General features: G+C 46.1%; 1 pseudogene; it reads right to left on the minus strand.

Moving 5' to 3' along the window:
• Nucleotides 1–2,308: 2,308 nt before the first annotated feature.
• Nucleotides 2,309–7,856, minus strand: LOC140908781 (uncharacterized; annotated as a pseudogene).
• Between the last annotated feature and the right edge of the window lie 14,818 nt (nt 7,857–22,674).

Genomic DNA, 22,674 nt, shown 5'->3' on the forward strand with positions numbered 1-22,674 from the left:
CTGAAGAGCTTACCATCTAAATAGACAGACAGAAACTAAGGCCTTAGGTCTTGTTTACGCTACAAAATTAGGTCGAATTTATAGATGTCGGTTTTGTAGAAAGCGTTTATATACAGTTAATTGTGTGTGTCCCCACACAAATGCTCTAGGTGCATGTAGTCTGCGGAGTGTGTCCACTGTACCGAGGCAACCATTGACTTCCAGAGCATTGCACTGTGGGCAGCTATCCCACAGTTCCTGCAGTCTCTGCCACCCATTTGAATTCTGGGTAGAAATCCCAATGCCTGATGGGGTAAAACTTTGTCACGGGAAGTTCTGGGTACATATCGTCAGGCCCCTCTTCCCTCCCTCCCTCCGTGAAAGCAACGGCAGACAACCGTTTCACGCCTTTTTTCCTGGGTTAGTCATGCAGACGCCATACGACAGCAAGCATGGAGCCCGCTCACCTAACCGTCACCGTATTTCTCTTGGGTGCTGGCAGACGTGGTACTGCATTGCTACACAGCAGCAGCTTATTGCCTTTTGGCGGCAGACAGTGCAGTATGACTGGTAGCTATCATCGAGGTAGTCCAGGGTGCTCTTTTAACCGACCTCGATGAGGTAAGGGGCGCCTGATCAAACGTGGGAGTGACTCAGCCAGGTCATTACCCTTTTAAGTTTCATCTCATGGCGATTCAGTCCTACCGGCAGTGCACTGTTTTTTAATCAGCAGCCAGGAGAAGACGATGGCCAGCAGTCTTACTGCATCGTCTTCTGCTGAGCACCCAGGAGATGATGATGGCTAGCAGTTGTACTACACAGTCTACTGCCAGCAAGATGTATAAAGATAGATGAAGTGGATCAAAACAAGAAATAAACCAGATTTCTTTTGTATTCATTTTCTCCTCCCTCCCTCCATGAAACCAACGGCCTGCTAAACCCAGTTTTGAGTTCTATCCTTGAGGTTTTGAGTTCTATCCTTGAGGGGGCCATTCTGTTTCTCGCAAGCCACCCACTTTGTTGATTTTAATTCCCTGTAATCCAACCCTGTAAGCCATGTCGTCAGTCACCCCTCCCTCCATCAGAGCAAAGGCAAACAATAGTTTTGCACCCTTTTCCCTGGATTGCCCGAGCAGGAGCAGACACCATAGCACAGCAAGCATGGAGCCCATTCAGCTCACTGCAGCAGTTATGACCATTGTAAACACCATTGTAAACAGTTTACAAGTGAGTGGCAAAAGCTCTGTGGAAGCTTGCAACGCCAGACAGCTACCGGTCAGTTGGTAATCAATTTGGAGAGGGTAAATCTACTGTGGGGGTTGCTGTGATGAAAGTATCCAATCCAATCATTGAGCTGCTGCTATCAAAGGTAGTGACTCTGGGAAATGTGCAGGTCACACTAGATGGCTTTGCTGCAATGGAATTCCTTAACTGCGCTGAGGCTATAGATGGAACGCATATTCCTATCGTGGGACCAGATCACCAGGGCAGCCAGTACATAAACCGCAAAGGGTACTTTTCAATGGTGATGCAAGCACTGGTGGATCATAAGAGATGTTTCACCAACATCAACATGGGATGGCCAGGAAAGGTTCATGACACTCACGTCTTCAGGAACTCTGGTCTGTTTGAACAGCTGCAGGAAGGGATTTACTTCCTAGACCAGAAAATAACCGTTGGGGATGTTGAAATGCCTATAGTTATCCCCGGGGAACCAGCCTACCCCTTAATGCCCTGGCTCATGAAGCTGTACATAGGCACCCTAGACAGTAGTAAAGAGCTGTTCAACTATAGGCTGAGCAAGTGCAGAATGGTGGTAGAGTGTGCATTTGGACGTTTAAAGGGTCGCTGGCGCAGTTTACTGACTCACTCAGACCTCAGCGAAACCAATATTCCCATTGTTATTGCTACTTGCTGTGTGCGCCACAATCTCTGTGAAAGTAAGGGGGAGACGTTTATGGTGGGGTGGGAGGTTAAGACAAATCACCTGGCCGCTGATTATGCACAGCCAGACACCAGGGTGGTTAGAAGAGCACAGCAGGAAGTGGTACACATCAGAAAAGCTTTGAAAACCAGTTTCATGACTGGCCAGGGTACTGTGTGACACTTTTGTTTGTTTCTCCTTGAAGAAAACCCACCCCCTTGGTTGCCTCTAAATTCCCTGTAAGCCACTCGCCCTCTCCCCTTCGATCACAGCCTGCTTGCAAAGGAAATAACGTCACTATCGTTTAAAAAAACATGTATTCTTTATTAATAGCTTATAAAAATAGGGAGATAACTCACAAGGTAGCCCGGGTGAGGTGTGGGAGGAGGGTAGGAAAAGGCCACTTTAAAACTTGTTGAATGACAGCCTTCTGTTGCTTTGGCTGTCCACTGGGGTGGAGTGGTTGGGTGCCCGGAGCCTCCCAGCCCGCGTTCTTGGGCATGTGGGTGAGGAGGCTATGGCACTTGGGGATGAGAGAGGGCAGTTAAGCAGGGGCTGCAGTGGCAGTCTGTGATCCTGCTGCCGTTCATGAACCTCCACCAGACACCGGAGCATGTCCGTTTGATCCCGCAGTAGCCCCAGTGTTGCTTCATGCCTCCTCTGATCTTCCTGCCACCACCACTCCTCACGTTCATTGGCCACCATCCTGTACTCTGTTATTGTGTCCCTCCACACAGCTCTGTCAGTGCTGGACGACTGCATGAGCTCAGAGAACATGTTATCGCACGTGCGTTTTTTTCGCTGCCTTATCTGAGATAGCCTTTGGGACAGAGGAGGGAGGCTTGAAACATTTGCAGCTGCTGGAGGAAAAAAAAGGGAGTGAAGTATTTAAAAAGATACATTTTACAGAACAATGGCTATACTCTTTCACGGTGAACAACACTATTCACATTACATAGCACATGTGATTTTGGTACAAGTTCGCATTTTCCATCTTATATTGAGTGCCTGCGACTTTGGTGGTAGAGATCACACACGCAGGGCCGAGCAACAGAATTCAGCTTGCAGGCAGCCATGGTAAGCCATAGTCTTTCGGCTTCTGCAAGTCTTTCGGCTTCATAACAGCAGCCCCCTCCTTTCCCATACCAAGCAAAGCCCATTGAGTTGGCCATTTAGTGCTGCGGTTTTCCTGTTAACGTGCAGCAGCAGAAACCAAACTAACCCCCTCCCCCCATCCAATTCTCTGGAATGATCGCTTTTCCCCTCCCACCACCACCTGGCTGGTATCAGGGAAGATCCCTGCTAGCCAAACGTGAACTGCTCAGCGCCAATGCCCCCCCACACCCCCCTGCATGGCTAATTGCGGGGAAGTACACTCTCACCAGAGGTCCCTTCTCCGGCTTCGTTGGGTTGGGAGGGTATTTCAATCAGGGTGATAAAAAGATCCTGGCTGTCGGGGAGAAAGGTGTGCTGTGTGCTCTCCCCAAGCTCGTCATCCTCCTCCTCATCTTCCCCATCTGCAAAATCCTCATCATCAGGGTCCACAGACAGGGGTGGGGTAGTGGTGGTGCCCCCCCCTAGAATTGCATGCAGCTCAGCATAGAAGCAGCATGTCTGAGGCTCTGTCCCAGAGTGTCTGTTTGATTGTTTCGTTTTCTGGTAAACTTGTCTGAGCTCCTTAAGTTTCACGCAGCACTGTGTTGCATCCCTGATGTAGCCTCTGTCCCTCATGGCCTCTGAGATTTTTTGAAATATTTTGGCATTTCATCTTTTGGAACGTAGTTCTGATAGCATGGATTCCTCTCCCCATATACCAATCAGATCCAGTACCTCCCGTTCGGTCCATGCTGGAGCTCTTTTTCGATTGGGGACTGCATGGTCACCTGTGCTGATGAGCTCGCCTGGCCAAACAGGAAATGAGATTCAAAAGTTCCCAGGGCTTTTCCTGTACACCTGGCCAGTGCATCAGAGTTCAGAGTGCTGTCCAGAGCGGTCACAATGGTGCACTTTGGGATAGCTCCTGTAGGCCAATACCTTCGAATTGCGTCCACACTAACCTTAATTCGAAACAGCGATGTCGATTTCAGCAGTAATCGTTGGGGAGGAGTACAGAAATCGGTTTTAAGAGCCCTTTATGTCAAAAAAATGGCTTAATTTTGTGGATGGATGCAGGGTTAATTCGGATTTAACGCTGCTGAATCCGACAAACTCGTAGTATAGACCAGGCCTAATAGCCAAAGAACAGAACTTACATTTCCCTCTGCACCCTGATTCATTGTTTTTCATTTTCCCAAACCAGCCCCTCCCACTCACCCTCCCTCTTGCCACAAGGCACAATTATCCCCAGATTATCTCCTCTTCACCCCAACTCCTGTCCGATGAAAAATCAAAAGCCCTGACTTTACTGTTCTAGGAGAGGGTAGTAACTTTTAACTCATGAAAATCAAAAAGGTACAACGGGTACATTGACTACTGATGTATTCTCTTTCTGTCTAATACCTTTAAAATTGAATGCATTAGCTGGGATCTCATTTATTTCTTGCGCTGATGGCTGACTATATCATATTATAAAAGCCTAAAAATGTGACATGCTTGATAGCTTTTTAATGAGCAACCTCCAAAATAAATGTTCTTATTTTAACATCGAATCCTTGCACTTTGAGAATATAAAAATATTTTTGTTTTTGGTTCACCCATCTCATATTATGTTGATTTTATTGCATAGAAAGTGTGGTTTTCCTCCACTTATCTAGGCTATGACAATCTTAGACTGCTGTACGTCTCACTTCCAGAATTTTTAATGGGCTATAAACTACCGCACATGCACTAATGCCTGTGAAAAGTCATGAAGTTGTAAAATTGCATTAGTGCCATAGAGTACAATATATTTTTTAAATGACTGAAAATGAGGACTGCAGAAGAAGATTCAAGAGGTTACGCTTTTCCATTCTGATTGAGATTAGATTTGAGAGTGAAAGAAAATGATTTCCAGGGGATAAAAGAAGAGTGACAATCAATGTCACTTTTATGTGTAATCCCCATGTGACATTTTACCAGCTCCTGGAGCTGCAAACATCCTTGAGGGCTTTAGCAGTAATGGTTACCAGAGCTCTCTGACTCTATTTCCTAGCATGCTTAGAATCAGGAGTGGGGATAGAAGGAACAGGACACATCTGCAAAGGCCAATAGGGAGGCTGCTGCATGGGGTAATCTGTGAGGGGACAGCTTGACTTTATCCAAAGGAGAGAGAGTTCACTTTCTGTTTTGGTGTAGAAGCTGGGAGAGAGATAAACTCACACTGCCTCCAAAGGAAGTTTTGCACTGCAGTGAGACTCTAAGATGCCTGGACCAGGTAGCTCCAGCCCTATAGTAACCAGCATCCCACAGAGATACAGAGATCCAATCCAGCACCAGCTACTGAAAGCCAGCCCAGACTCCAGGAGAATTCTAGACCAGGGAACCAGTGAGCCCATTTGGAGACAAGAGACAGCTCTGCCCTGCCAAAGGGTGAAGATAAAATAACATGACTTTTGCTTAAATCAGCTAATGCCACAGAGCTGCAGCCCTGCATCTTAGGAAACTCAGCCTCAGCCTACCCTCTGCCTTGAGAAGGTGCCAGGGAGAGCTAGAGTTTGAGTGTTGGGAGGCAGGGAATGGCTTATTTATTAATGTTTATAAATTATTAGTTAACTTTAAAACTTTTCTTCCCCAGATGGTATTTTCCTATTCCCATTAAAGTCTCCCTTTGTTATTCTGTTATTTGTGGGTGTGTCATTCCTTTCCTGGGAGTGGTTTTATTTACTTTATTGTCCCTTGTGTACTGGGCTTTACAATCCTTGCCAGCTTGTAGGACACAGGACTGTCCCTTGCTTTTTCCTCAAGGAACAGTCCTGTGTACCTGGCACAGTGAGAAGTCACATTGGGTGGAGGACCCAGGAACCAGAAAAGCACCCAGGACCGGACCCATATGAGGAGAGGGGAGAAGCAATTCCAAATATTGGTTATAGCAAGCACCAAGGTGTTGCGGTTCAAATACAAGACAGCACAGAGCTTTTAGCAAGCAAACGAGCTGGTCTGCCAACCAACTTCTGCCTGTCAGCATTCCACCTTCCCCTTTATTCTTTCTCTCCCCCCGCACATTACATTCTCCAACAGATAAAAGGAATACACTGGCTTTGTTTAACATTCTTATTTACCAGTTTCTATCTACCGCATTCCTTGCTCTCGGGCCTTGAGCCCAGTCCTGGGAGGCTTCCCACGGTTCATGTCATCTGGGCGAGATTCCAAGGTTCATGCCCTTGAGAAGAGCTGTGTGTGCACAGCTCCTATACAACACTCCGGGTGTGCCCTGAATGTTGCCAAGCGCATGAACCTTGTATGAATCCTACATCCCCTCCTTTTTTATTTGTGCTTGGCTATCTCATGGTAGCCATCAATTTGCTTTTGCAAGCCAATTAACTCCCAGACAGACAAGGTCACAAGGTCGTGGAGCCTGCCAGGGTGGGTCTCGACAAAGCCTTAACAAAAAGGAAATACATTGCACACAGCAACAGCAAAAAATAAGCTTAAGAAGGTAAAGTGTAATTGGCCGGGCCCTAATTAGCCATGCTAGAGTACTGGGAAGAGAGGTTTGCGTAAGCAGCGAGCATCATCTCATTCCCAATTTCCTCAGGGTGATGACATACTGGAATAAGGCACGTACCTAACAATTCTTCGGCTGCTACAAAATCAGATAAACAAAAGTGGGTAACATTTGCTATTGAAGCCAATCTTTCCCATAGGTTATATGTCATTCGGGCCCGTAACGGAGAAAGTGCTCCCGAGCCAACCCCTACAGGAAATAGCAGGCACAAAAGGCATACAGTCAATACAGAATTAGCAGTAATTTGGGCGAGAATTGCCACAAACAAAGTCTCGGAAGTCTCTGGCTGTTGGTTTGCTGCCAGTCTTCGTTGAGCCGCAGCGACCAATGCTTTTACTGCTCCCCATGTCACGGGCTGGCTTGGGACGCTACGCCTCCTCCGTTTCCGTCCCGCCGTTGTCGACCCGGGAGGCACCGCATTCTCCTCCAAGGTCAGCTGAAACTCCGGTATGGGGTTCAACAGCCCCTGGTGCCACGCCATGCTGTTTCAGTGCCGGTCGCACACACTGGGCCGGAACACACAACGGTCCTGCAGGGAGAGACACAGCAGCATATCCCTGACCCCAAGTGATTAGAGGTACTGGGCTCAGCCATTGCGGATTGGGCAGCTGACGGTAATAGACACGCGGTCTTTCCAGTACCTCGGATTTGTGAAAATGCCAATCCGTGGGGGTCTGCTGATCTGCGTTCAGCATTAAATTATTTAAAATAAACAAAAGGATATGCAATTGTTGCTGAATGTCTCCTAAGGTTCAGAGACACAGCTCCCCTTGTTTTAATTGTTTGTCGAGCAAGGTTTTTAGCGTGCGATTTGCACGTTCAACAATAGCTTGGCCTGTGGAATTATAAGGGATCCCGTGTTTGAGACGGACGTCCCATTGGGCACAAAAGGTGGAGAGGGCTGTGGAGCAATAGGCTGGGGCATTATCCGTTTTTATCTGGCTCGGGTGACCCATAACAGCAAAACAGGCTAGCAAATGGTGAATAACTTTGGGAGTGGCTTCCCCACGCTGTGGGGTTGCCCAGAGGAATCCTGAATAGGTATCAATGGAAACATGTAAAAACGAATAGGGGCGGAATTGTGGCACATGAGTGACATCCATTTGCCACAGCTGATTCGCTGCGGTACCTCTGGGGTTAATGGCATAAGAAAAGGTAGGGGCAGCAGCGGCACAGTGGGGGCAGGAATGAACGATAGAACGTGCATGATCAGCAGGAATGTGAAACTGTCGGGCCAAAACAGAGGCAGACTGATGAAAAAAGGAATGGCTTTCAATGGGGTCAGAAAAGAGGGAATTTACCTGACCACATAACGCGCAATCAGCGCACGCATTGCCTTCAGTAAGTAGCCCAGGCAGAGGGGTATGACTGCGAATATGAGCAACAAAATAAGGGAAATTACAAGTGGTGATGAGATACTGTAAGGACAAAAACAGGCGAAGAAGGTCCGCATCGACCTGAGGGGTAATAAGGGAAAGGGGTAAATGATCAATTACCTGATAAACATAATGTGTGTCCACAATCAAATTAAAGGGAGAATCAGCGAAAAGTTGAAAGGCCAAAATAACAGCAGCTAGTTCCAAGGACTAGTGAAGCTCTCCAAGCGCTGTGCATGCAAATATTATTGTACAAGTGAATGAAGCGCTTTCAGTTTTTCTAGGGGGAGGGGCCACTAGTCAATCCATACGGGCTCTAAGGATTGCCATACCAATGGTAATGCAGATGGCAAGGTGGGTGAGGGAGGATTTTGGTCCATTATATATTAATATCGAGGGTGGTGTCCAGCTTTACAAGTAAGTCACGGCCCCAAATATTGAGGTGGACAGGGAGTACAAAAGGGCGGATTGTAGCAAGGGCATGGCCTCCTGGTTTAGAGACCGTGACCCAAGACAAACTTTGGCGCCCGGGTTTCCTACCCCCGATCCCCCACAACTCTTTAGAAGGAACTGTTGGCCAACCGACCAGCCACTCCGGATCACAAATCACCGTAACGTCAGCTCCAGTGTCCTCCAGCCCTGTAAAAGGAACATTATTTAAGAGAAGTGTTACCTGAGGTTTCGAGGGGCGGACCGACATTGTTAGAGCAACAAGTGGAGAGGACGTGTTGTGAGACGGCAACTGAGACAGCGTCGATCCAAAGCCGTTCCCGCCCCAGGCTTGATCCTCTGCGGCTGGCACCTGATAGGGGACTAAAATCAATTGTGCAATTGACCGTCCATGCGGGAGAGACTGCGGAAGATGGGTCCACACCTGAACCTTAATAACGCCGGTGTAATCGGCGTCAATGACCCCTGGGATGACAAAAAAACCCTGTTTTCCAGCGTGTGAGCGAGGGAAAACCAGACCCACAAATCCAGCAGGGAGAGGTCCCATCACTTGTGTAGGTATGGCGCAAACCTCCCCCGGCAACTGAAAATCAGCGTCCTCCTGCATAATCAAATCAAGCCCTGCACTTCCGGCAGTCGCCGCCCTCATGGAGTCTACGGATTTTAAAGCAGAGGAACAGTTGTCTGAGTGGGAAACACCCCCGTTTGGCCCTGGGTTTGGGGGAGACCCGTCGTGCGGTTTCCCGACCCGCTACGACACTGATTAGCCCAGTGATAGCCCTTCTGACACTTGGGGCACTTCTTTGAGGGGCGGGCAGGCGCCGTCGATGAGCAGCACTCCCGCTGAAGGTGACCCTCCTTACCACAGTGGTAACAACGCTTCCCCTCCTTCCCGCTTTTCCGCAAGGCAGTGGCCAGAACCCCAGCTTTATGTGCTTGTGTGCCGATGTTTTGGCACGCCCGCAGCATGTCCGACAGCTCTAGAATGCCAGCAGCTTGTGCCACCTGGAGAGCACGTCGGCAATCCTCATTCGCATTTTCAACCGCCATTTTTAACAGGATCTCCTGAGCTGCCGCAGGGTTATCCACCTGTCGGAGGATAGCCTCCTGCAATCTGTTGGTAAAATCCATAAAGGACTCTGATGCACCCTGACGGATACTGGCAAAGCTTTTGGTAGGCTTGATTTGATTATGCAGGAGGACGGGTGTGCCCTGAATGTTGCCAAGCGCATGAACCTTGTATGAATCCTACACCAAGGAGAGGGAAAGAGAGCGTTGAGCCAGACCTGAGAAGAGGGGACCTGGAAAGGTCCTAGAGAAATGTGCTCACTGCAACTGAATGCACAGAGTCTTTGTCTGGCAGCGGGAAGAAAAGGGGTCTTTCAAGGGTTGCATTAGGCTTATAAGGGGGAAGAGGGGAGACTTATTTGAATGGAGCCAAGGGAGAATAGGAAGGGGCCTGTCATAAATATAAAGGGAAGGGTAAACCCCTTTGAAATCCCTCCTGGCCAGGGGAAAGCTCCTCTCACCTGTAAAGGGTTAAGAAGCTAAAGGTAACCTCGCTGGCACCTGACCAAAATGACCAATGAGGAGACAAGATACTTTCGAAAGCTGGGAGGAGGGAGAGAAACAAAGGGTCTGTGTCTGTCTGTAGTCGTCTTGGCCGGGGACAGAACAGGAATGGAGTCTTAGAACTTTTAGTAAGTAATCTAGCTAGGTATGTGTTAGATTATGGTTTCTTTAAATGGCTGAGAAAAGAATTGTGCTGAATAGAATAACTATTTCTGTCTGTGTATCTTTTTTGTAACTTAAGGTTTTGCCTAGAGGGGTTCTCTATGTTTTTGAATCTAATTACCCTGTAAGATATATACCATCCTGATTTTACAGGGGGAATTTCTTTATTTCTATTTACTTCTATTTTTTATTAAAAGTCTTCTTGTAAAACACTGAATGCTTTTTCATTGTTCTCAGATCCAAGGGTTTGGGTTTGTGGTCACCTATGCAAATTGGTGAGGCTTTTTATCCAACATTTCCCAGGAAAGGGGGGGTGCAAGTGTTGGGAGGATTGTTCATTGTTCTTAAGATCCAAGGGTCTGGGTCTGTAGTCACCTAGGCAAATTGGTGAGGCTTTTTACCAAACCTTGTCCAGGAAGTGGGGTGCAAGGTTTTGGGAAGTATTTTGGGGGGAAGGACGCGTCCAAACAGCTCTTCCCCAGTAACCAGTATTAGTTTGGTGGTGGTAGCGGCCTGTCCAAGGTGTAATATTTTGTACCTTGGGGAAGTTTTGACCTAAGCTGGTAAAGATAAGCTTAGGAGGTTTTTCATGCAGGTCCCCACATCTGTACCCTAGAGTTCAGAGTGGGGGAGGAACCTTGACATGGTGGCACAGTGGTGGGATTAACCTGAAATCATTTTGAGATCCAGTTGAGATTTTTTGAACTAGAAATACAGATTTTAAAAAGGAATTTTTAGGAAGTCCAGAAGGCAGCTTTGAAACTGAAAGCAGCTTGGTTTCTCTCTGCTTTGTGGCCAAGCAGAGACAAAACGGGATTATCTTGTGAATTGCAGGTTTTCTTTGCCTGGAGGCAGGGTACTTAACTCCTGCAGGGAAATTCACAGTCTTCCAACCCAGAGTTTTTTTTTTTTTCTTTTCTTCCTAAAAGTAAATAGGGGGTGTGTGCTCTACCCATTTGCCTGGAGACAAAAGTGGCAGGGTTTTTTTTAGGATTTTGATTTTTTTTTTGTTTTACAAGGAGCACAGGTTTGAAAAGAAATTTTTTTTCTTCTTTGGGCTGGGTAAGCAGGTTTCCAAGTAGTTGGAGGTTTTTTGCTTTAATTTGGGCCCAGAGCAGAGACAAGGGAATTGTCTTTTTCTGTAGGCTGACAATCACTATCAGAGAATAGGTATTCTATTCCAGCACAGCAAAATTTTACAGCCAAGTTTTGTTTGTTTATTTCTAAACCTCGGGTGTAAAGTTAGTTAAAAACAGAGAGGTTAGAATGGCCAAATCCTCAGCTCGACTACAGCTGGAATTAGCCAAATTTCAGGCTGAGGAAAAACAAAGGGAACATGAAAGACAGATAGAACTCATGCGGCTGAAGGAGGAGGAGAAGGAAAAAGAGAGGAAGCATGTGGAGGAGATGGAGAGGATAAAGGCCCAGCAGAATATACCAACAAACCCTAGCAATCCTTCTCCAGGTACCACTTCCCGTCCCAGAAAGTTCCCCACCTACAAGGCAGGTGATGACACTGAGGCCTTCTTAGAAAACTTCGAAAGGGCCTGCCTTGGGTACAACATCTCTACTGACCAATACATGGTAGAGCTGAGGCCGCAGCTCAGTGGACCCTTAGCTGAGGTGGCAGCTGAAATGCCTAAAGAACACATGAACAAGTATGAACTGTTTAAATCCAAGGCGAGAGTCAGAATGGGGATAACACCCGAGCAGTCTCGTCGGAGGTTCAGAGCCCTAAGGTGGAAACCAGACATGTCATTTACCCGACATGCCTACCACATTGTAAAACATTGGGATGCCTGGATATCAGGAGCAAATGTTGAATCTCCAGTAAATTTGCCCTTCCTAATGCAAATGGAACAATTCTTAGAGGGTGTTCCTGAGGAAATAGAAAGATACATCCTAGATGGGAAACCCAAAACTGTAATTGAGGCAGGAGAGATTGGAGCCAGATGGGTGGAGGTGGCAGAGAAGAAGAAAACTGGTCGCAGTTGGAGCGGAGACCAGAAGGGACCACCCCACACCACACCCTATTACCGGGGGCCGCCCAAAGCCCCACCTACCTCCCAAAGAACCCTCCAGACCCCTTATCGTCCCGCCACCCCGTTCTCCAGCAACCCTCCTCGCCCTAGTGACCCGTCAGCTGGACGATGTTTTAAGTGTAACGAGCTGGGGCATGTAAAGGCCAACTGCCCCAAGAACCCCAACAGATTACAGTTCATTGCACCGGAATCACACCAGAGGTCCACAGGCCCAGATACCTCCCAGATACCCTTGGAGCGGAGGGAAACTGTGAGTGTGGGTGGGAAGAAGGTCACCGCGTGGAGGGACACCGGAGCACAAGTGTCAGCTATCCATGCTTCCTTAGTGGACCCCAATTTAATCAACCCAGAGATCCAAGTGACGATTCAACCCTTCAAGTCCAACTCTTTCAATTTGCCTACAGCCAAGTTGCCTGTCCAGTACAAGGGCTGGTCAGGAATGTGGACTTTTGCAGTCTATGATGATTATCCCATCCCCATGCTGTTGGGGGAAGACTTGGCCAATCATGTGAAGCAGGCCAAGAGGGTGGGAATGGTCACCCGCAACCAGGCTAAACAAGCCGTGAGGCCTAGCTCTGTTCCGGAAACTTCTATCAGGACCCAGTCAGAGGTGATGGACCTGGACCCCAGGCCAATGTCTGCAACAGCAGTAGTGGATCCAGTCCCAGAGACCCAGACGGAACCAGTCCCAGAACCGGAACCAGCCGAACAACCAACACCAGACCCCGTGTCAGCACTGAATCCAGTACTTGCAACCTCAACACCAGAGGGCCCCACCGAACCTGAACTGGCAGCAGCCGATAACCCTACACAAGAGGCTCAGCCGGAGCCTGAATCCCAACATAGTGCATCAGCGGAGAGCGGTTCACAGTCAACAGAAACAGCTCCATCCCCTATATCGCTTCCAGAGGGACCAAGCCTAGGTCCACAATCCCATGAGGAACTGATGTCTCCAGCATCAAGGGAACAGTTCCAGACCGAACAGGAAGCAGATGAAAGCCTCCAGAGAGCTTGGACGGCGGCACGGAGCAACCCACCGCCTCTCAGCTCTTCTAATCGATCCAGGTTTGTTGTAGAAAGAGGACTTTTATACAAGGAAACTCTTTCTGGGGGACACCAGGAAGACTGGCATCCTCAGAGACAGTTGGTAGTTCCAACTAAATACCGGGCCAAGCTCTTGAGCTTAGCCCATGATCACCCTAGTGGCCATGCTGGGGTGAACAGGACCAAAGACCGTTTGGGGGGGTCATTCCACTGGGAGGGAATGGGCAAGGATGTTTCTACCTATGTCCAGTCTTGTGAGGTGTGCCAAAGAGTGGGAAAACCCCAAGACCAGGTCAAAGCTCCTCTCCAGCCACTCCCCATCATTGAAGTTCCATTTCAGCGAGTAGCTGTGGATATTCTGGGTCCTTTTCCGAAAAAGACACCCAGAGGAAAGCAGTACATACTGACTTTCATGGATTTTGCCACCCGATGGCCGGAAGCAGTAGCTCTAAGCAAAACCAGGGCTAAAAGTGTGTGCCAGGCACGAGCAGACATTTTTGCCAGGGTAGGTTGGCCCTCCGACATCCTCACAGATGCAGGGACTAATTTCCTGGCAGGAACTATGAAAAACCTTTGGGAAGCTCATGGGGTAAATCACTTGGTTGCCACTCCTTACCATCATCAAACAAATGGCATGGTGGAGAAGTTTAATGGAACTTTGGGGGCCATGATACGTAAATTCGTAAATGAGCACTCCAATGATTGGGACCTAGTATTGCAGCAGTTGCTCTTTGCCTACAGAGCTGTACCACATCCCAGTTTAGGGTTTTCCCCATTTGAACTTGTATATGGCCGTGAGGTTAAGGGGCCATTGCAGTTGGTGAAGCAGCAATGGGAGGGATTTACACCTTCTCCAGGAACTAACATTCTGGACTTTGTAACCAACCTACAAAACACCCTCCGAACCTCTTTAGCCCTTGCTAGAGAAAACTTACAGGATGCTCAAAAAGAGCAAAAAGCCTGGTATGATAAACATGCCAGAGAGCGTTCCTTCAAAGTAGGAGACCAGGTCATGGTCTTAAAGGCGCTCCAGGCCCATAAAATGGAAGCATCGTGGGAAGGGCCATTCGTGGTCCAGGAGCGCCTGGGAGCTGTTAATTATCTCATAGCATTCCCCACCTCCAACCGAAAGCCTAAGGTGTATCATATTAATTCTCTAAAGCCCTTTTATTCCAGAGAATTAAAGGTTTGTCAGTTTACAGCCCAGGGAGGAGACGACGCTGAGTGGCCTGAAGGTGTCTACTACGAAGGGAAATGTGCTGGTGGTGTGGAAGAGGTGAACCTCTCCATGACCCTTGGGCGTATGCAGCGACAGCAGATCCAGGAGCTGTGCACTAGCTACGCGCCAACGTTCTCAGCCACCCCAGGACTGACTGAACGGGCATACCACTCCATTGACACAGGTAATGCTCACCCAATTAGGGTCCAACCTTACCGGGTGTCTCCTCAAGCTAAAACTGCTATAGAACGGGAGATCCAGGATATGTTACAGATGGGTGTAATCCGCCCCTCTGAAAGTGCATGGGCATCTCCAGTGGTTCTAGTTCCCAAACCAGATGGGGAAATACGTTTTTGCGTGGACTACCGTAAGCTAAATGCTGTAACTCGCCCAGACAACTATCCCATGCCACGCACAGATGAACTATTAGAGAAACTGGGAAGGGCCCAGTTCATCTCTACCTTGGACTTAACCAAGGGGTACTGGCAGGTACCGCTAGATGAATCTGCCAAGGAAAGGTCAGCCTTCATCACACATCTCGGGCTGTATGAATTTAATGTACTCCCTTTCGGGCTGCGAAATGCACCCGCCACTTTCCAAAGACTTGTAGATGGTCTCCTAGCGGGATTAGGAGAATATGCAGTCGCCTACCTTGACGATGTGGCCATATTTTCGGATTCCTGGGCAGACCACCTGGAACATCTACAAAAAGTCCTTGAGCGCATAAGGGAGGCAGGACTAACTGTTAAGGCTAAGAAGTGTCAAATAGGCCTAAACAGAGTGACTTACCTTGGACACCAGGTGGGTCAAGGAACTATCAGCCCCCTACAGGCCAAAGTGGATGCTATCCAAAAGTGGCCTGTCCCAAAGTCAAAGAAACAGGTTCAATCCTTCTTAGGCTTGGCCGGTTATTACAGACGATTTGTACCGCACTACAGCCAAATCGCTGCCCCACTGACAGACCTAACCAAAAAGAAACAGCCAAATGCTGTTCAGTGGACCGGAAAGTGTCAGAAGGCCTTTAACACGCTTAAAGCGACACTCATGTCTGACCCTGTACTAAGGGCCCCAGACTTTGACAAACCGTTCCTAGTAACCACAGATGCATCCGAGCGTGGTGTGGGAGCAGTTTTAATGCAGAAAGGACCTGATCAAGAATTCCACCCTGTAGTGTTTCTCAGCAAAAAACTGTCTGAGAGGGAAAGCAACTGGTCAGTCACTGAAAAAGAATGTTATGCCATTGTCTACGCTCTGGAAAAGCTACGCCCATATGTTTGGGGACGGCGTTTCCACCTGCAAACCGACCATGCTGCACTAAAGTGGCTTCACACCGTCAAAGAAACTAACAAAAAACTTCTTCGGTGGAGTTTAGCTCTCCAAGATTTTGATTTCAACATCCAACACATCTCAGGAGCTTCTAACAAAGTGGCTGATGCACTCTCCCGTGAAAGTTTCCCAGAATCAACTGGTTAAAATCGTCCTTGAGATGTGGAAAATATTGTTAGTCTTTATGTACTTGGTAGTATAATTAGAGATGCATGTGTCTTATTAACTCTGTTTTCCTAGAGCTCCAGGAAGAAATCCCAGCCAGTGTTTCACCCTAGCTGAGATTTGGGGGGCGTGTCATAAATATAAAGGGAAGGGTAAACCCCTTTGAAATCCCTCCTGGCCAGGGGAAAGCTCCTCTCACCTGTAAAGGGTTAAGAAGCTAAAGGTAACCTCGCTGGCACCTGACCAAAATGACCAATGAGGAGACAAGATACTTTCAAAAGCTGGGAGGAGGGAGAGAAACAAAGGGTCTGTGTCTGTCTGTAGTCGTCTTGGCCGGGGACAGAACAGGAATGGAGTCTTAGAACTTTTAGTAAGTAATCTAGCTAGGTATGTGTTAGATTATGGTTTCTTTAAATGGCTGAGAAAAGAATTGTGCTGAATAGAATAACTATTTCTGTCTGTGTATCTTTTTTGTAACTTAAGGTTTTGCCTAGAGGGGTTCTCTATGTTTTTGAATCTAATTACCCTGTAAGATATATACCATCCTGATTTTACAGGGGGAATTTCTTTATTTCTATTTACTTCTATTTTTTATTAAAAGTCTTCTTGTAAAACACTGAATGCTTTTTCATTGTTCTCAGATCCAAGGGTTTGGGTTTGTGGTCACCTATGCAAATTGGTGAGGCTTTTTATCCAACATTTCCCAGGAAAGGGGGGGTGCAAGTGTTGGGAGGATTGTTCATTGTTCTTAAGATCCAAGGGTCTGGGTCTGTAGTCACCTAGGCAAATTGGTGAGGCTTTTTACCAAACCTTGTCCAGGAAGTGGGGTGCAAGGTTTTGGGAAGTATTTTGGGGGGAAGGACGCGTCCAAACAGCTCTTCCCCAGTAACCAGTATTAGTTTGGTGGTGGTAGCGGCCTGTCCAAGGTGTAATATTTTGTACCTTGGGGAAGTTTTGACCTAAGCTGGTAAAGATAAGCTTAGGAGGTTTTTCATGCAGGTCCCCACATCTGTACCCTAGAGTTCAGAGTGGGGGAGGAACCTTGACAGGGCCAGACCAGGTGAAGTTACTGACTCACCATGGGCACTAGGGGCAGAGGGACGGTATTTATACACTCTGAATTTTGGAAGGAACCCTGTCTCTCATCATCATCATGATCGCCCTGCCACCCATGGGATCAGAATAGGACTATGTTTTTATAAGCTGATATAGGCATTGTGTTGGTTGTCTTTTTGAGGCAAGGAAGGAATAGGTTCATAAAAGCACAAAGCTCTAGAAAAGGAAATGTGTCACAATTGGGCAAAGTACGTGAAAGGATTTTTAGTTTTAGGGCTGTGCTTACTATTAAGCATGTGTTTAAGTGCTTCCTGGAATTGGGGCCTTGATGCTCAATGAGAAATCAAGAAAACAGAATAAGAGTGAAAAAATAAAATAGTAATGATTGGAAAAGCTATTAGGGGAAAATATTTTATAAAATAAATAGCTAAAGAAGAAAAATAGGGGATGCACTCATGGAAATCTGGAGACAATGATACAAGTAAAACCCAAAGGACAATGAAAAGTAAGAAAGGATAGGAAAATGGTAGAAAAAAGATTTTCAAACAGTTTATTCACTGGGGCTGTGTGTGTGTGTGGGATGTATCTGTACAGATGTATCTGTACACAGGGATGTATCTGTACAGATCCAGGAACAGGATCAGGATCTAAACTTGTACTAGTTACCTCCAGGCAAAGGGGTGTGATGTGGCCTTCTTAGTCTGCATATAAACCCACCCCATAACTGTCAAGATTGATGTGGCTAAATTGTGTCACAGAGGGGCTGTCATGTGGTGCCTTCTACTTAAGCTAAACTTCCCCAAGCTGTGTTCATTTAGGCAAGATTTTCAACAGTGACTAGTTAGTTTGGGTGCCCACTTTGATATACCTTAAAAGGAACCTCATTTTCAGAGGGTGGATGCTCAGCATTTTCTGAAAATCAACCCCATTTAGTGTCTCTCAAGTTGGGCACCCAAACTCATTCGTCGCTGTTGAAAATCTTGGTCAAAGTACAGCAATAGGCAGTAGCTCAATGAGTTGTAAAATGCATCTGCTCTCCCCATGGATAGTCCTGTAGCCTAATGATCCAAATCACCCACACTTTTCTAAACCACAGGGATCCATCTGTCTCATTCTAGCTTTCTCACTATGTTCCTAAGAGCATTTTATAAGGAAGAAAAAAAGAGTTCTAGTATGCTCCATCTGAACTCAGAAAGAGGGGTCACTCAAGCGCTGTGTAAATTTAGCATTTTATTTATAAACATAGGAATTCCAACACAGAAAAATTCAAACCCTCATATATGAATCAAAGAGAATGGGGCCAATCTTTCAAACTTGATTTACGTGAGCAGTCCTCATTGAAGTAAATGACTTTACTTGGGCACTGAGATTATTTATATATGTAAGGACTGCCCACAAGAGTAAGAATTTGCAGAATGAAGCCTATTATCTTATAAAAGATAATATATAGCTTATGTTTCCTCAGTTTTCATATGCTGTGAATTCCTATGTGTATAGAATACAACACAGCACACACACACACAGAAAATCTGTAGACACTTTTAAAAGGTTGTCATATTACAGTAAATCCCATTTATAGCAATATTTAAAATTCTGTGATGAGTAAATTAGTTAATTAATCTAAATCTTCTGGCTCAGTATCAGATACCACATCAGAGTTCTTAGCAATGCATTTTATATATAGATGAACTCTCTAGTTCCATCTTTGGATCTTGGCCAGGAAAAACTTGCTGGCTCTAGATCACGGAGTTTACATGTACTATTTAAGCAGTCAAGCTGTTTCTGCCTTTGTCAGGTTATTCTTAAAGAATCCAGGAATACTTGATCCTTGTTCCCCCAGCAAGATATGTCCCCCTTTCTCTGCGAACCCTCATGACATGAAAAAGGTTTAAGAACTACCGGTAAAGTAGGGACACGATTCTGTCAAATTCAGTTTGCTAATATGTTCATCATTTACTGATATACTATGGTGATGTTTCAAAAAGAAGTCTCCTTGAGGGTTGTGTGGATAAGTGACCTGAGAGTCCCTATGCTAATAAAGAAAGCACTCATTTGTATACCTCACTAATGGCAGATATGCACAAAGTAATCCCAAACACAACATAAAACCTTGGGGTTTAATCCATTATAGATTGTGGCTGGCCCTTGCACTAATATACAGTTGGGGAGGGTTCAAGTAGCTCTGCACTGGGGACAGCCACAATTGCAGACCCTGAGCCAGATTCTTAGTTGATGTAAATTGGCCTAACATCATTGACTGCAAGGCACCTATGTCAGTTTGCACTGTTGAGAATCCAGCCCCCTCTGTTCTCATAAATTAGGGGCAGCTTCTTTTTGGTGGGATGCAAGACACCCTGGAAGATGTGGGGAACTGGACTACTATGGGACAGTGCATTAGGTACACTCCCTGCTGTATGCTGGGGAACTCTAGCAAGCATTCAGTATTTTTACAAGAAAAGCACACAGGATATGGTTTGTCACTGCAGCAGCTCAAGTAAGTGCAGTTAGCACCATAATCCCGTGTATCCATGGGGACAACTGCATCAAGGAATCTGCCTTAGAGGACGTACTTTCACCTTTCTCCAGAAGTTCTTCAGCTGGGGATGTAATTTTGAAAGTTCCACAGAACCCCAATCAACTCATCTCCTGGACACCCAAGCCCCACTGCCACTGGCCCTACCTTCTTTCTAAGTTGAACTGGCCTGTTGTGGGTCTCCAGCAGACCAGGGTAATTGCAGGCATCCTGTGCCTCTGTTTCTGTCCTTCGATTTTCCTCTCCACAGGTGCTAGCAGCCTGGGGTCTGCCAGCAAAACCTGTGTGAATGAAGCCCACAAATAATGTTAAGAATTCAACTTTTCCTACGCAGAGACACATCTGCACTGGAGAAAGGGAGGAAGGACACCATCCCCTGAGCAGAAGTACCCAGAGGCATTATTCCTGTATAATAATAATGCCGCCTGAGGTGCTGGAGGACAGTGTTGAAAAGCAGGTTATGCAATGTGATCTAAAGCACTCCTCCCATTGCAGTTTGATGAATGCATGGGGTGGGGCTCCAATCCACCATGTTCTTTCTGGGTTCAGCGCTGCAGCCTTCGTGCCCTAGCTTTCTTCAGCACCTGCAACCAAATTGCAGCTCCAAGAAGGAAATACAGAGTTCCCCATGCCCTCTAATACCCCTGTACAAGGCCAAACAGACTATCTTGAACTTTACTGTTTAATCAGACATTGTTTGGTTACTTTGAGTAACAATAAAGTTTGCAAACAAATTCAGACAATTTAGATCTGGAATGTATTTCAAGCTATTGTCACCTGCAAAACTCAGCCCATTCAGTCCACCTATTATGACCACAATGAGCTTTCATAAAACAGATCAGTCCTAAATCTTTTATATTTTTAAATTTTCGGTTCTGACTGAAGAGCTTCAGTACAAAGGTTGCCAACAATAATGGCTAAATCTGAGCATTTAGAAATAAATTACTAAGTATAATGGGAAGATGTGGATTTAATTTACATTAACCATAAAAAAGGACTGGACTTTAGCCAGCATTCAGATTTATTAACATTCGGAAATGCTGTCACAGCTCATGTGTACATGGGACATTAGTCATGCATTTTGTTCATCTAACATAATATGGAACATAATTTATCAGGACATCAAAATAATAGCTTTTACTCCATTTCCCCATCTCTATGAGGACATGCACAATAGACTCTGAAGCTATACATGCACTCTAGTAGAGCTAATTGAAAATAAATGATACAATTAACCTGCTTCTTAGTGAAAAACATTAACACTTAATGTAAAATTCTAATCACAATAAAAGAGGTTAACATTGGAAGGAAATGTGGTGTATAATTCAAAATCATCCTGTTTTCTTTCATACAAAACAACCATAAAAAGCTACAGTTAAAAAAATCAAAAGTATCATAAGAATCAGATGGGCCAGTTTTGCTTACTGTACTTTGATTTTCCATGGGACTGTGATATTTCAGTCACTTCCAGAAATGATTAAGTACATTCATGATATTTAGGCACATCATAACAAAACTGAACAGGTGGCCATGGTACGAATGAGTTGTAAAGACCATCCATTTACAATCTACACTGTGCTGTTATGAAAATTAAAATTGCTGTTTAAACCTTCTGTGTAGGAACGCATACCAATGATGCAGTCAAACTATCTACTTAGTTTTACTCTCTAATCATTCTGTTGGCTATGATGAATTTTTAATTCAGTCAACTATCAAAGTTTCCGTGATGGGGTGCGACTCACCACAGCAATGCCTCCTGCTGACTGTCTTTGGAATTAGCTCTGCGCCCTCTTCTGGTGGTGTCTCGCTTGCAGCCACCTCTGCTCCTGGACCCAGGTCACCTCAAGGACCATGGCTTTCTTTTCAGGAAAAAGGCCTCTGGCTGTGTCACACTTGGCTTTCCCTCTTCTGGGGGAATGGTAGTCCACCATCCAGCCACTTCCTCAGTAGCGAGTGGGAGCAGGGAGGGACACGGGTCTGTGCGTGTATGCCCGTAGATGGCAGCCACATTCTGTGTCCCCTCCATCCCCTCAGTTTACTTCCCTTGGCCACTCACCTGCAGCCCCAGCACCTTTTCCACCCTTGTCTCAGGGCTTCAGCAGTTAGCCAGGAGCTCACTCGCTCCCCTCATCCTGCCCAGCAATGCTCTGTCCAAGGTGCTAGCTTTCATCCTCCTGCAAGACTGCCAGTTTTCCCTACTTGAGATCCAGGGAGCAACTGAGCTGCTCTGCTCTGTAGCCCTAATTATATGGGCAAGCCCAGACCGCATTGACTGCTCCTTGCAGCCCCTCTCTTATTGGCTGCCTCCTGCTCAGCCTCCTTAGGGATCTCTTAACCCGTTATGGGCCAGTGTGGGGAAGACACCCCATCAGAGTGTCCAAGACAGTAATTATCCCCCCTTTTTTTAGAATCAAGTAATTTTTTAACAAGTGCTTCATTAGTAAAAAGCCTCCAGTTGTATTTGCTATTTCTTCAGTTTGAATAAAAAATATGCATGGAGGAATGTTGGAAAGACTAAACCCAAGATGTTGAATGAATAACCTTTTCTTATATGAATTGGTGAGATCAATGTTCTAAAAGACTGCATATGGAATACCATGGAAACCAAACATCACATGATAATTCATATAATATAATCCACTTTATAATTTAGTTTTTTATGCTGCTTATTTGTATTTTGCTTTTCTCCCAGCTTTATCAATGGAAGTCAATGAAGCCACTTTCACAATCTAAATAGATTTGGGGCCAAATGTGATTTTACAGTGTTCTTTAAATACCGCCTCAGCTGTGAAAGTTCTCATAATGTCCTATGACTTATTTATTACCTTTGAGCCAGGAGTGAGAGGAACGGAGGCTTTGCAAGGTCCTCACTGAAAAAGGTGCAGCCACATTCCTTTGTCCTTCTTGTCTAACTCTTCACAGGTCCCCTCCCACAGAACTGGGGAGGGAGATTCCAACAGAGACACTTATAGGATTGACTTCCTCTCCTAGCAGCTCAGAAGAGGAAGAGATAGAAAGCCAGAAGGATCTTCTGTCCCTAATTTCTCTCCCTCAAGTACAAAGAGGAAAGGTATGAAAGCACAAAAAACAAGACCCTCAAAGATATTTAGGCACCAAACTCCCATTGAAATCAATGGGAGTTGAGTGCTGAAACACCATAGAGGATCTGTTCCAAAGAGCCATG

This window comes from Lepidochelys kempii, chromosome 3 (genome assembly GCF_965140285.1).
Source record: "Lepidochelys kempii isolate rLepKem1 chromosome 3, rLepKem1.hap1, whole genome shotgun sequence".
Classification (NCBI taxonomy): Eukaryota; Metazoa; Chordata; order Testudines; family Cheloniidae; genus Lepidochelys; species Lepidochelys kempii.